The following is a 14176-nucleotide window of genomic DNA, read 5'->3' as shown; positions in this document are numbered from 1 at the left end:
CCCTCAGTCTCGCCTCGTACGGCATCCCCTGCAAACCGGCCACCAACCTTGTGGCCCTTCGCTGCGCTGACTCCAACCTGGCTATATCCTTCCTGTAATGAGGGGCCCAAAACTGAGCACAATACTCCAGTTGCGGGTGCACCAGAGTCGTATAGAGTGGTAGTAATACCTCTCTTGATCTAGAAGCCACACTTCTGGCTGTGCAACCAAGGGTGGCGCTCGCCCTCTTGACCACTGCATCACACTGCTGGCTCATGTTCAGCCTGCAGTCGACCAGTACCCTGAGGTCCCTTTCACAAGTGCTGCTCTCCAGCCGCTTGTCCCCTAACCTGTACTTATGACACCCATTCCTATGCCCCAAGTGCAAGACCTTGCACTTATCCACATTGAACGCCATCCTGTTGTCTCCTGCCCACTTCCATAGTCTGTCCAGATCCTTTTGGATCTGGAATACCTGCTCCTCAGTTGTGGCCACTGCCAAAGTTTTAGTATCGTCTACGAATTTGATCAGCAGATTGTTCACCCCTTCTTCCATGTCATTTATGAAAAGATTAAACAGGATCAGCCTCACCTAATCTCCTATGTGGATCTCCCCCGTCCTGCTTTGAATAGTCATTTAGCATCTGTGCCTGTTCTCTCGCATCAGTCACTGGATCCCCTTCCTCCTTATTTAGTGGTCCCACCACTTGTCTCCCCGTCCTCTTCCTATTTACATGCTGAAAGAAGCCCTTTTTGTTGCTCTTGATATTCTTGGCAAGTCTCAACTCGTAATCAGACTTGCGAAGAATCCTTCTGCAATGGGCCTCCTCCTTTTGTCTATTTGCCCCAGTACCCACTTCCTACGGAGGTTCCTCTTGCGTCTAATCCCTCTAACCACCTCCTTTCGCATCCATGGCGGCGCTCTCCTCCGCCTCCCCACTACTGACTAGAGGTATCGTCAAGGCTTGTGCCCCCAAAACCTCCCCTTTGAGTGCCATCCACCCCTCCTCAACTCGCTTACCGTCCAGTAACCTGTCCCGGGAGACTCTCCCCAGTCTGGCCTTCAGTTGGCCAAAGTTGGCCCTCTTGAAGTCCCAGCTTCCAGTGCTTGACCTGCTGCATGTCCACAGACCCCTGGTCTCAAAGCAAAGGATGGAGTGATCACTCGCGTCCAGAGCTCCCCTAATCTGTACTTCATCTATCAGCTCCTCCCTGTTGGTCAAGACCAAGTCAAGGATGTTTCCCCCCCTCGTCGCCTCTCGGACCCTCTGTGTGAAAAACCCTCCCTCTACAGCCTCTAGGAAGCAACGTGACCTGGCTGTCACCGCCAAATGAGTCTCCCAACTAATATCCAGGAGACTGAAATCTCCCATAATTACTGTGTCCCTCCCCAAAGATATCCTTAGAATCTGGCCTGTCAGGACATAGAAACATAGAAACAGAGCGAGTAAGAATGGGTCTCCCGGGCCATCTAGTCTGACCTCCAACTTGAGACCTCTGACATCATCAGGGTCTCAAGTTGACCTGGAGGGCGATAACATACCCCCACTGTCAGGTCCCTCTCCCTGTCAAAACCCCTAAATTTCGCCCAGACTGCCTCTACCGAATCCCCACCTGTGCTGCATCCTATCTCACTGCAGCCTATCCCTTCCCTGACATATAAAGCTACGCCCCACCTCTCTTTCCCTCCCTGTCCTTTCTAAACAGGTGATACCCCTCTATGTTCACATTCCAGTCTTGCCTTTCATCCCACCAAGTTTCCGTGATTCCCACCAGGTCATGCCCTCCTCTTCCCAGGAGAGCTTCAAGCTCTTCCTGATTGTTACCCTTGCTCCTAGCATTGGTGTGCATGCACCTCAACTCCTTCCCACCGCTTCCTTTCCTTGGAGTCCCCAGCCTCCTCCTTCCTCCCATCCTCCCTGATACCTGGCCTCTCTTTGCAGGAGTCCTGTCAGTCCCTGCAGTACCTCTAAAACCCTGCTCCCAGAGCCCTGATCCTCCCCCCACACTTGTCCAGTGCAGACACGTTACTGGGAGGCCTGACCCCCCCCCCCGGCTCAGTTTAAAGTCTTCCGGACAAAGCTCGCTGGAGCATCTCCAAAGGACCTTTTCCCCATCCTCGTGAGGTGTAACCTGTCCCTTGCCAGAAGTCCATTGGCAAGAAAACGAGTGCCATGGTCAAGGAACCCGAAGCGTTCCTTCTGGCACCACACCCTAAGCCAGTCGTTCACCTCGGAGGCCCTCCTGTCCCTTCCTGGCCCAAATCCTTGGACAGGTAAGATTGACGAGGAGGCCACTTGGGCCTTCAGCTCCCTGAGTTTCTTCCCCAAGGCCTCAAAGTCCCTGGTGGTCCCGACCACCCCCTGCCTGGCCACGTCGTTTGTGCCCACATGGATCACCAGGAGCGGCTGGTGACCCCCGGAGGAAACAAGACCCTCCACTCTGTCCTTCACAATGCCTCCGATCCTCCAAATGTTGATGCTTATGGGTATTGTCGTTGGACTGCACCCTAACACCCCCCCAAAACATATACAATTAAGAAAACACAACAAATGCATAAAGGTAGCACCTAGCCTGATTGAAGCAGCAAACCCTGATTAAATAAAATTATTTTTGCCTGCAGTCAGAAGGACGATGGGGGGGCGGGGGGGCGGGCCAGGCCTCCTCAGCAAGGAGTTCCACGGCTCAGGAGTGGACAGCGAGAAGGCCTTCTCCAGCACCTCTGAAGGTCATGGTCTGGACAGAGGGACCTGTCCTGAGCATCTCAAGACCTGGAAAAGCTTGGATGGGGCCGGCGGTCTTTCCAAACCCTTGTGGGACCTCTAGAACTCTGGTGCTTTGGGTTGCCCTGGAAACAGACCTGCGGCGCTGCTGCAACAGGGGGGTGTCCCGCTCCGTCCCGCTTGGGCGCGCGACGTGTCGGCTTCCCAACGGGGCTGGAAGCACCTCGATCGCCCGGAGGCCTCACCTTTCCCCGAGAAGGAAATGGTGAGAGCTCAGGGGTTGGAACTTGGCTGCAATATTCAGGGGACGGGAGCCACTGATGGCGATGCGGTAGGTCTACTTCTGTGTAAATACTGCAGTGTGGGGACCACCAAATCCCTTCCTGAACAGCTTAACTTTGGAATCAGCGCTTCCCGAAAATACATGGTAGCAAAGGACTGAATCCAGGCATCAGGTTGGGCTGCCAGGTTTACTGTTAGCATAATTTCTCAGGTAACACCTAAGTGCTCTTCACTTGAAAATGCAGTGGCAGCTCTCCCGTTTTTGGGCTAGCTCCTGCAAGCAGATTCCATGCCAAGCGCCTGCTCTCCGCCTGGGGCTCACCCCTTGTGAATCCGAACACGGCCCTGGGATGCAGCGAGACTGTGCGCATCGCTGGCCTTTCCACAGTACTTCTCAGAATGTCTTCACTGGGGTTTGAAGCCGTGACAGGCCCAGAAGGTCTTCCCTGGTTTTTTCAAGCGGCCTCATTTGGAAGCTGCTTCCAAGGGAAGCTCAAAGGGGAAGACATCTGGGGGAACACGGGGGGGGCTCGGAGTATGCTTTGCGGACGAGGCGGCGTGGACTGCGCGCCATTGCCGCTCACCTTGGCTTGCGGCACTTCCTGGCATCAGGGAGGAATTCCTTCCAGCGATTAGGCAAGGTCAAGACACACTGAGCAAAGAAATTCAAAATCCATTATGAAACACCCTGAGCATAATGCAGAAAAACGGGAGCCTCTTTGATGGGGGAAGAAGAGATTCAGGGGGGCGGCGTTCAGCTTTTGGTACTGTGCAGGCACCCCTTCTCCCCGGTGCATGCAGGGAGCCATGTGCGTTTTTCCTGCCTAACATGCATCGGATCGGCTCCATAACGATCTCTGCTTTGTTGGGCTGTGGCTGGAATCGGCAGCCTGGAGTCAAGCGGCACCCATCCCTGCGCGGAGGCCTGCGGCTGCCGGCTGAGTAGGCAGCGGAGCTGGCTTCACCCGCCTAGTTTTTCGTTGCTTAGTGCAAGGCGCGCCGTCTCGGGTTAATCAGCTCCTGCTTGCGCTGCAGGCGGCTGTGGCGCAGTGAAGCACGTACCGCTGGCATCGCTGTGCTGATCCTGAGCTGCGATCGGGTGCCCCGGCAGTCTTGCGGAGGGCGACTCGCCCCATGCGTCTGTGCCCGGACACTGGCAAACGCCGACTCCAGGCTCAGCGATGGCAGGCGGAGGGGCACATCCCCTCTGGGCTTCAGCCAGCATGTTGACGGAGCTCTGCATGCTGCTGAGCACTGGCACCAAATCAGCTCAGTTGAAGCGTCCCCTGTGACATTCAGACTGAAACTCGGTGGGAATACACTGCCCCCACCATGGCGCTGCAGCCACTGGTCCCCAGAAATGCTGCGGCTGGCTAGGCAGAGGGCCAGGAAGCAAATGGGCAGCACAGCCCCCCCTTCTCTGGGGGCTTTCTACCAAGGCCTTCTCGTGCTGCGAATCGCCCCCCTGCTCTCGCTTTCCTTGCAGCACTGCGGTCGGTGCAGTGCTGAAGCTGCTCTTCCCGTGTCCCTGCGACATCACACAGGAGCAGCGTTCTAGTGGTGTGGTGCAAACACGCCACCATTTCCCTTGTTTCTCCCACCTATTTTGGTATTGCTTCTTTTTGGGAGGAGGTCGTGACACCAATAAACTTGGTACTGGAACAGCTTTTCATATTCAGTGACGGACACACTTGTTGGCTTGCCTGCTTCGTGGGAATTAACAACTGGGAGGAGAAGTGGATTTACTGTGGCCTTTGGAACTCCAAGTCTGATAGGACAAAACTGGAGGGATAGAATCGTAGAATCACAGAACAGTAGAGTTGGGAGGGGCCGGGAAGGCCATCGAGCCTGGCAGCCCCCCTGCTGGTGCAGGACACCAAGTCCCACCATCCCACTCAGGTGGCTGCCCAGTTCCTTTCTGAATGTCTCCAGCATGGGAGAGCCCCCCACCTCTCTGGGCAGCTGGTTCCTCTGCTGTATTGCTCTGACCGTGAGGAGCTTCTCCGGATGTCCAGCCTGAACCTGGGTTGTCGCAGCTTGACTTGATGATTTCATGTCCTACATTCTGGCATGAGCAAGAAGAGATCTTGACCTTCCTCTTTGTGGTCACCTCCTGTAATGCAGCGGACAGAGTACCTTCATTAACGGCACGACACATCAGTGCTGCTGTCAAATGGAAATTTGGTCCATTTGTGTGAAGCCCTTGTATGTTTGCTAGAATGTTGTTTGCATTTCTGACAAATCCATATTAAAAACGGGGTTCCCATTGGGGAGCCATTTGTGGGCACCCTTGGAACTGTCTGTCATGGGTTCTGTGTCAGGGACCAACCCTGAGAGGAGGCAGAGACAGGCCTGTGAGCACCCTCCATTCGAGTCCTGCCTCATCGTCTACTCGAAACCAAAATGGTCCAAGGGAAGAAAACCCGTAGCAAACCAGCTGGTCGTGGGGAAATCAGAGGGTTCCTTTCCCCGCTTTGCCTGCAGGGGGCAGGCTTGCCACAGGAAGCACCTTGGTGCTGGACCTGAGTCGCACTGATCTGACTTTTCTCCCAGCACCGCGAGGAAAATGGAATTGGAGGGGAGGGGAAGCAAAGAGGGGCAAACAAAATGTATGCTCCGCTATCCGCCTGTCTCCCCCCTCCCGCATCTGAGCAAATTGCCTGCAGGATCCCAGGCAGAGGAGTGCAGCTGACCCGCGGGAGCTGCGGGAGGAGGGGGACCGGGCCTGCGGTGTTGTGCCTGGGCAGGTGGGGGTGGAAGGCGTAAGGACGTGGGCTTGGCTACCCTGGTGAGTTGACAAATGCTCAGTTTTGCAAACATGATCGCCAGCACTTAATCTGAAAAATTGCCTCTCATCACAGAACTGCGTGTGACACCCTATTAGGGGATAATAGAATTCGAGGCAGAAGCCATGGGAAACCGGTTCCATGCGATTAATTTGCAAAACTGCCACAAACCACAAATCTCTAAAGAGTTTTCAGTGTGTGGCTTTCTCTTGTTTCTGTTCTGCACATCTCTTTCCCTTTTGCAGCATCCCTGAGAAAACAAGTGATTGCATAAATTTGTTTGGTTTTGCAGGAGGATCGGCTAATAGGATTAATATCCCAAGTCGTTCGTGTGTGTGTGTGTGTGTGTGTGTGTGTGTGTGTGTGTGTGTGTGTGTGAGACAAATGGAAGACTGTCAAGTGGGACGTTATTACAGAATAATTCTTAGGGTAGGGTTCATGTGAGGCGGGAGAAGAAGGATGAGCTCTCTCGCCTGCTGCCCTGGCGGAGGGGGCTCCGGGGGTAGGTGCCTGGCTTTTTCTCCCAGTGCTCACTCAGGGTGGTGGAGCGGCACCATGGCTGGCAGGAACGCAGCGCTGGCACCTTTCCTTGGCAGGCACGCCCACGTCCCCTCCTTCAGCCTTCCTCTGGCCTCCGAGGTGGGCTGCACTCCTCACAGAATTAATGAACTCATTAATTCATCATACGCATTTCTGATCTGCCCAGTAGCTGAAGTGACCAACTTGCCCACGTGGGCGCAGCTGAGAGTTCTCCGTCCAGATGGAGCCTCGCTCCCTGTAAAAAAGAGAAGGCGTGTGCACGACGCCAAGGCGAGTTTTGGGAGCCCTCGCTCAGAGTCGCCCGCCCCCTGTGTGCTGATGTTGCGTGATGGCTCTTGACGGGCACGCCTTTCTTATCACCTCAGTTCTAGACCAGCCAGTAGCCAAAAGCTCTCCAATAGAGTCTCCACAAAGATTGAAGTGCCCCTTTAAAATACGTTGTGAAAAGCAGGTGCATGCAAGCTTAAGAATGCGATGCACAAATAGAAAAGGAGAAGGTTGAGCAAGCAGCAGCCAGAAAGTCCCCAGACGTGACGGAAGCGCCATGTGGTGCTGCCACGGGACTAAGGGAAGAAGGTGTCACCCAGTGCCGCAGGGGCAACCCCGTTGCTGCCCACGTGAGCCTTCTCGGGGCGATCGTTCCACAATGGGGGCCACCACACAGAGGGCCCTGTCTTTCACCGCTGCCTCCTGAGCCTCCCCTTGGAGGAGCACCTGGAGGTAGGACTTGGACGAGGAATTTGGCACCCGGGCAGGTTCATGCTGGGGGAGGCGCTCGACCTGGTGTCGTGGCCTCCTGTTCTGACGCGAAAGCATTCGGGGCGGCTTTGTCTGGAACGAGCCATTAGAGCGAGCCCGTCGGCTCTGCGAGAGGCCTGCTCCAGGCGGAGAGGAAAACTCCCAGCGCAGGGGCGTTGGATGGCTCTGCACTGGGCCTCCTCGAGGGGGCCGGGTGAGTGTTGTGATGGGTGTCCAGCTGCTGGGGAACATGGGCGGGAGGGTGCTGGCTGGCCACAGTGCGAACAGAAGAATGGACCCGCAGAGTCCTCACTCTGAGCCAACAAGGCCATTCGGACGCCTCCGTGTTCTGGGGAGCACGTTCTCCTGAATCCTGGGATGGGTGCTCGGACCTTGCAGGAGATCCAGAACGAGGGCAGTTGGCTGCTGGGGGCATGTGGGGTGGGCTGGTCGGAGTCCCCTCTTTCTTTATATTTTTGGGTGCCGCCCCACTCCCTTTGGCGCTGAGGGGCTGGCCAGGGAAATGGCAAACCCTCTGGTAAGGGCTGGCCATCCTGCCCAGGGTGCCTCCCTCAAGTCCTGGTGGATGCACATTTTACTGCCCCATTTCTCTTTGTTCTTCTCGGACATTGCTTGGGAAACAAACTGCGAACATCTTTCTCTGTTTTGATGAATCGAACCCTCCACTCCCACTGACACTTGCATTCATTCCAGATAACGGATTTCACTCCGCGGCCTCGTTGTGCGTGTGGGCGCCTTTGTCTCTTTTTCCAGGGCATCTGATAAAAGCCCCTCTGATAAACGCTGTTAGCTGGCAGCTCCTGGCTTCTTCCTAACCTTAGCATCTACCGCCCTGATGTCTTCCGTGAAAATCTTTTCCTTTACATTTTTTTACCCCTGTTGAATGCTAGGATTTTTCAGCCATGAGTCGGGGAGCAGGCTAGACAGCCCGTGGGTTAAGGGGCTCATTCCAGAAGCCCAAATTTGTGTGTGGCAGGTTCTCAGTTAAGAATTTAATGCCTGCAAGTACATGGCTAATTCATTCATTTCAGTAAATTTCTGTGCCATCCAATAGCTCCAGCTCTCTGGGCAGTTTGCAACAATTAAAACCATAAAATACAACATAAATTACATTATGCACATTCAAACAGTTGAAACCAGAGTATGAAATAAGGAGTATGAAACCAAAAGAAATGTGAGCAGCAAGACAAAGATTTAAAATACAGTAAAGGCACTTTATCTGCAGAAAAAGCCCGGCAACTCCCAGCACGCCTCAGCCACATGTTAACGGATTTTAAATGATAGAAATGGACAACCTGCTCTGCCTGGGGATACCGAGAGGGGCTCTCCGCACATGGGAAAGAGTGCAGCGTGGGCGCCAGGCGAGTCTTTTGGGACGTTTCTTCCACAGCTGGGGGGGGTCTTCCATGGCGTGATGCCCTCCCACCGACCTCCTCATTCTCCAGCAGTACGACTTTGGGGATGATGTGCTTTGTATTCTCTTGGGCTTTGGCAGGGTGGGGAGGTCAGGGCTGGGGGCTGTTTTGAGCCAAAGGCGCACCTGTCCAGTTCTGCAAGGTCCCGAGAGCCGGCTGGAGGCGCTCAGCAGACCACGCGTCCAGGGCAACCCTCCCGGAAGGCTGAGTCCATCCCGCCAGGGTCTGTGGCCAACCCGAGTCTCCTGGGAAATCCACTGGCCGGCCTGGGCACCTCTCCAGTCTCGCCATCATCCCACAGCATCTGATTCTAAGGCGCACACTGCTGCAGAACGGGGGGGGGGGGGAGGTCAGTGGCAAGTGCTTGCTAAATGCCCCCCCATAGATCCTCAGAGGTGGGCAGACCTCAGGTTTTCGTCTCACTAGAGCGCTTGATACTGACCCACAGGGGCCTGGACATCACGCACACCACAGCGGGGACCGACGCAGAGACGGGTGTTTGCTTTCGGCAGCCGAATGGGCCAGGCCAGGCCTTCCGCTCCTGGGGACCCCCACCTTCCTCCTCCATGCCATTTCTATGGCAGCCCCTTCTCATGCACTCCGGGGGGGGGGGGTTCAGCAGTCCAGTGCTGCTTGATAGCGCCCCTGAACGGTTCTGTCCGAGCGGTTTGGTTTCCTCCCGTCTGCCACCCAGGCCAACCGCATCCTGAACGGCAGGCAGCTTCCTGGACTGTCTGCTTCGCGGTGAGCGTCTGTTTAATTTCACCCCCAGGCACTGGAGTTTTGCGGACTGTCTAGCCCTTGCAACACTCAGCAAAACAGCCGTGCCGCCGCCCCCGCCTGCCCCCGGCACGGCTACCTGGTTATCCTTGCCAGGAGCATATTCTTGTCGCAAAGATGAAGCCACGTGGGCGCAAGCCCGTGCGGAAGCTACAGCGACATGCAAGTGGTTCCCTGGGAAGACTCCCCAGAGCGTGTGGCTTCGCAAGCATGCAAAGGGATGCCTGAGCAAAATCCCAGGATGCACGGACATGATGCAATCGGTCCCATCTACGTTCTGCAGGTTGTCCAGCGTTTTTGCTCACACACAGAGCCGGATTGTTTTAAAACCAGGATTTCACTCTACTTGTGCCGATGCGCCTTTGCGCTTCTGTGCATCAGTGCAGGTGTGTGCATTAGTGCTAATGCACAGGTGCGCTCCCGCAGATGAGTTCAGGTGCATTCACTGATGAGAGCGCATGCTAACGCGAATTTAGGAAATCCCCCCACCTTCCCAAGGCAGATGCAGCAGTCCAAGATGACTCAGGAAAAGCCAGTTTGTTTTGGAATCTGCTGGCCGGATTCTGGCATCCTTGTAACCAGCTGGTCGGTTTGAACTCAGAGAAAAAATCCAGTCTGTTTAGGGTAAAAAAAAGAAGAAAAGAAAACCTCACTGCTTCTCTCTTGCAGTGCTGTGATTAAGTTCTCCCCCATGCCTTAAAAAACACCCCCATAGGATCCTGTTTTAATCATCCACTACTGCCGATTTTTCCGCCGAGCAATTTCTGAGCCTCCAGCAGGGCCCGGCAGCAGGTCTTTCATCTCTCCCTGGCCTACTGGGGAAATAAGCTGCATTAAACATCTTTAATCCTTCTTTGGATGCGCTACCTTTGATCACCTTTGCATTTTATACACCTAGGCAAGTCTGCAGCAGTTCTTCTCCAGCAACTTCATTAACGTCCATCTGGTGGCTGGGACACAATCCATCCTCTGCACGGAGCACGCGCACCCCTGGCTGACCTGAAGGTTCCTCAAAGTGCGGCGTGAGGTGGGGGAGGCCAGCCGCCTGCCCCAAACTGGGGCTCTCTGGACGTGTCGGAGGGCAGCCCTTATCATCCCCAGCAACACAGAGCTGGTTGGGGATGATGGACACCGTAGTCCAGGGCATTTTTAGGTCCCCCTGGTTGGGGAATTCACCCACTGGGATTGTTCCCTTGAGACGGGAGAGAGGCAGGGCCATTTTACCTGAGTGGCAGGTGCTGTCCTGAAAGCACAGGTGTGCAGGCCCTGCTTGCCCCGCAAGCCAGAAATGGCTCTCCCAAGGGGGCGAAGATGTGGCACCCCCCCTCCAACGAGCCGGGACCCTCCCGGATGTGTCCAGGCGCACTTTCCCTTGGGGTGCTGAGCGGCTGGCCAGAGCCAACCCACCGCAGCCGCCCTCTGCCCCACTCCCCTGCTGCTGCTTGCGCAGCACTTCCCTGGGTGTGTGCATTTTTTGGTTCTCATTCGGAAATGCCCAGAGGCTTCCCTGAAGGCGGAACAAGGCTCTAGAGCCACAGCAGGCTGGTGAGGTGGGCATCTCCGCCCTGTCCCTCTAGCCTCCAGCTGCCCCCTGGACCGTGGCCTCCAGCTTCTTTCTTCGTATTGTATTGATAGCCCATCTCTTTTTCCTCCAAGACTGGTGAGGTAGGCTGGGCTGAGATGGAACGGCTGGCCGAAAGCCATCCAGAGACGTTTCGTATTGGGGCATCATATAAAAACTTAAAGAAATAAATAAACATAAAGTATCTTCATGAGCTTCAAGGCTGAGGGGAAGCTTTATGTCCCAGTGCAACATTTTCACCACTGCGGCATCCGGGATCGCATTTAGAAGATGCCTTTGTTGGCTTTTGCTTGTGGTGCTCCGGTATTCTGCATTCCACAGAGCTGGGCCGAAGAACTTGAAAGCATTATTTCGGGTTTGTTGGAACTCTACCCTCATGCTGGAAACAGATTCGAGTTCTGAGCTCTCAGGAGCCCTGGCTAGCTCTCTATCCGCTGCAAAATGAGGCAGAAATAATTCTATTTCCCCCCTGTTCCTTACAACTATAATTAAAGATAAGCCTATGAAATCAGCTTTCTGCAGCCAGAAGAGATCTTCCTACACAACCAGAGCATGCTTCAGGCACCATCCTTTTCGTTGGGGTGGATGGAGCAGGAGTGCTGCCCAGGAAAGCGCAAAACCAGGTAAGCTTCGGGTTGGATGGTCACACAGGCGTTGTGGTTGCAGCCCAAGCCGGAGGGTGCCACATCCCCAGTGGAGTCTGGGCATCCTGTGCAAGGGGGGAGCATTAGGGTGATCCCACACCCTGTTTTTGCTGTCTTGAAAGTCAGGCAGCTGGGACTTTGGCTGATTAGCTGCAGTGCTTCTGGCGGGGACGGGTCATTCCCGTGTCCCTTGGACTCCGTCTCCATTGCAGGTTTTCTGTGAAGCTCCTGGAGGCTTGGTGGATGAGGGGGATGTGGCTCAGCCCCATGGATAACTCCCACAAGGCTCCCAGGGAGGCTGCAATGGAGAGGAGTCCCCTGGCAGGAGGGCCAACCACTGCTGGGGAACCATGTGCCCCCACAGCCGCATCGCCTTCCCTGCCTGTCCCCTGGAATGCCCCTGTACTGCTGCTCCGAGGTTGGTCTTACAACCTTGGGAAAGAAGCCGGAGCGGCTCCTTCCATGCCCGCGGTGTGAGTGAAGTACACTCAAAGCAGGGATCTTCAACTCCAAGGCCGGAGCTTTTTCCAACCCCAGATTCAGGACTCTGAAGAATTCTGTGGGTACCCTGGAAGCCCAGAAGGTCTCCCTCGGTATCCTTGATTTCATGTATTTAATAGGGAGCCATCCATCTCTGTCTATCCATCTATCCGTCCATCTATAATGGCTTAATAGATCAAACTGCTTAACATAACAAAGTCACTTATGTATGTAAGCAGCTTACACACAAATATTAAAAATCTTATTTAACATATATGGACACGTTCAATTTCTGTGTCAAGAGAAATCATCTATGAAATACAGGAGCTAAAACAATTCTCATAATAGAAAGCAATACAATTTTACTTTCAAAAGGTCTTGAAGTAGAACACCTTGCCCCCAACAGATGCAAACGTGGTTATTCTCCCCATGCACAAATAAGAAAGCATTAAGAAAAGCTGATCAGCATTTTTTAAAATGCTCCGGGAGCCCTCCTTGAAGGAGATCTGGAGGGTGACTTCCCGGCGGAGGGCCTTCTCTGCGGTGGTGCCCTGACTATGGAATACGCTCCCCAGAGAGGTTCGTCTGGCACCAACGCTATATGCTTTTTGACGTCAGGTGAAACTCTTAATTTTCCCGTTATTTTAATGTTTACTTGCTCTTAATGGGGTTTTAGTATATTAACTGTCGGATGCTGTGCTGTTTGTTTTATTCTACTCATTTTTTGTAAGCCATCCCAAGATGCTAGGAGTGGGTGGGTTAGAAAAGCTTTTAATCAAACAAACAAACAAACAAACACTCTGTGCCTTTCATTCTCAGCCGGGTGATTGATGTGTTGCTCGCCCAGGCAAGGGCTGGACACCCCTGAAGCAGCGTGGCCCATTCAGGACTCCGCGCAGAAGGGGAGGGCTTTCTTTTGCCGGTTTATGCACCTCCGGCATCCCCACCCCATGGCTTTATTTCAGCAGCCGTAGCATCCTCGACCCAGGTGGCGTTGTGGTCTACTCCTGGGCATCCCCAGGCCTAAGGAAGGCCGCCTCGGCTGGCCGGACCCCTGTGCCCTGCAGCATCCTCACCCTTGTGCCAAGGACCGCTCGAGCAATCACATGCGGTATCTCCATTACACCAGCACAAAATGTTGGCACGTGCGCAGCTGCCAAGACTGCCTAATTTCTAGCAGGATTTCCCTGACTCTTCCCTAAGGATCATAGATAGAATCCTAGAACAGCAGAGTTGGGAGGGGCCAGGAAGGCCATCAGGTACAACCTCCTGCTGTTTCAGGACACCAAGTCACACCATTCCACCCAGGTGGCTGCCCAGTTACTTCCTGAATGTCTCTACTGTCAGACAGCCCAGATGCCCCTGCCCCAGATCACCCCCCCCCCACCCACACACAAACATTTTTCCTCCACCTGCTTTTTCTTCATCTTCCCGACCTTCATATTTCTGGTCTTTCCACCACGAGTTCTTCCAGTGTCCCTCTGCACCACCAAACGCTCGTGGCCTGGAAGAGAGGACCGTGAAGAGCCGGGGGCCTGTGCATGGTTGTGAGAAGCCCTCCCTCGGTTTCCCCGTGCATCAGCCCCGGCCTCGGACATCCAATAATGTCCCGTTTCCTCTATGAGAGTGTCAGCAACGGAGACGGCACCACCAGCTGGGACCTTAAGCAGAGCGGCTACGCCTGGTCCCTCAGATAGTTCTGCTCCAGCTCCCTCCGCAGTGTGGGGACAGCCTCGCCTCGGCTCCGATTATGCTGCTGAAACCTGGGAGCGAAGAGATAAACGGGCGAGAGGGCCTGGGAAGGGAGGCCACGTGACTTCCCTTTTGGATACCCACGCTTCTCCGGTCTTCCCTCCCTGCTTAGGAAAGTCTGTCAGATGCCCGCGTTTCTAGCCAGCTGGCTGCAAAGAATCAACCTGTGGAAATTTAATTCCGAGAACCCTGTGGGATCCATACCAGCATGGCGATGAATTATTCAGGAATCCTGGTGGTGGAAGCAACCGGATTCCTTCTAACCATTGCAAATATTTTCTGTATGTGTTCCAGGGCACCACTGAAGTAGATCTGATGCCATCTCTCTCCCCCCCCCCCCCCGCAGCCAAATCTCTTTGTCCATGGAACTTTCACCCAGTAATTAACACAGAGGCCAAACTCTGACATCCAGGAGGGAGATCAAAGGCTCCTCCACACCCCCTGACACCTGTCC

The sequence above is a fragment of the Varanus komodoensis genome, unplaced genomic scaffold, assembly GCF_004798865.1.
Source record: "Varanus komodoensis strain SLA01 unplaced genomic scaffold, ASM479886v1 scaffold81, whole genome shotgun sequence".
In the NCBI taxonomy this organism is placed as follows: Eukaryota; Metazoa; Chordata; class Lepidosauria; order Squamata; family Varanidae; genus Varanus; species Varanus komodoensis.
Note: the sequence above shows the minus strand (reverse complement) of the source record.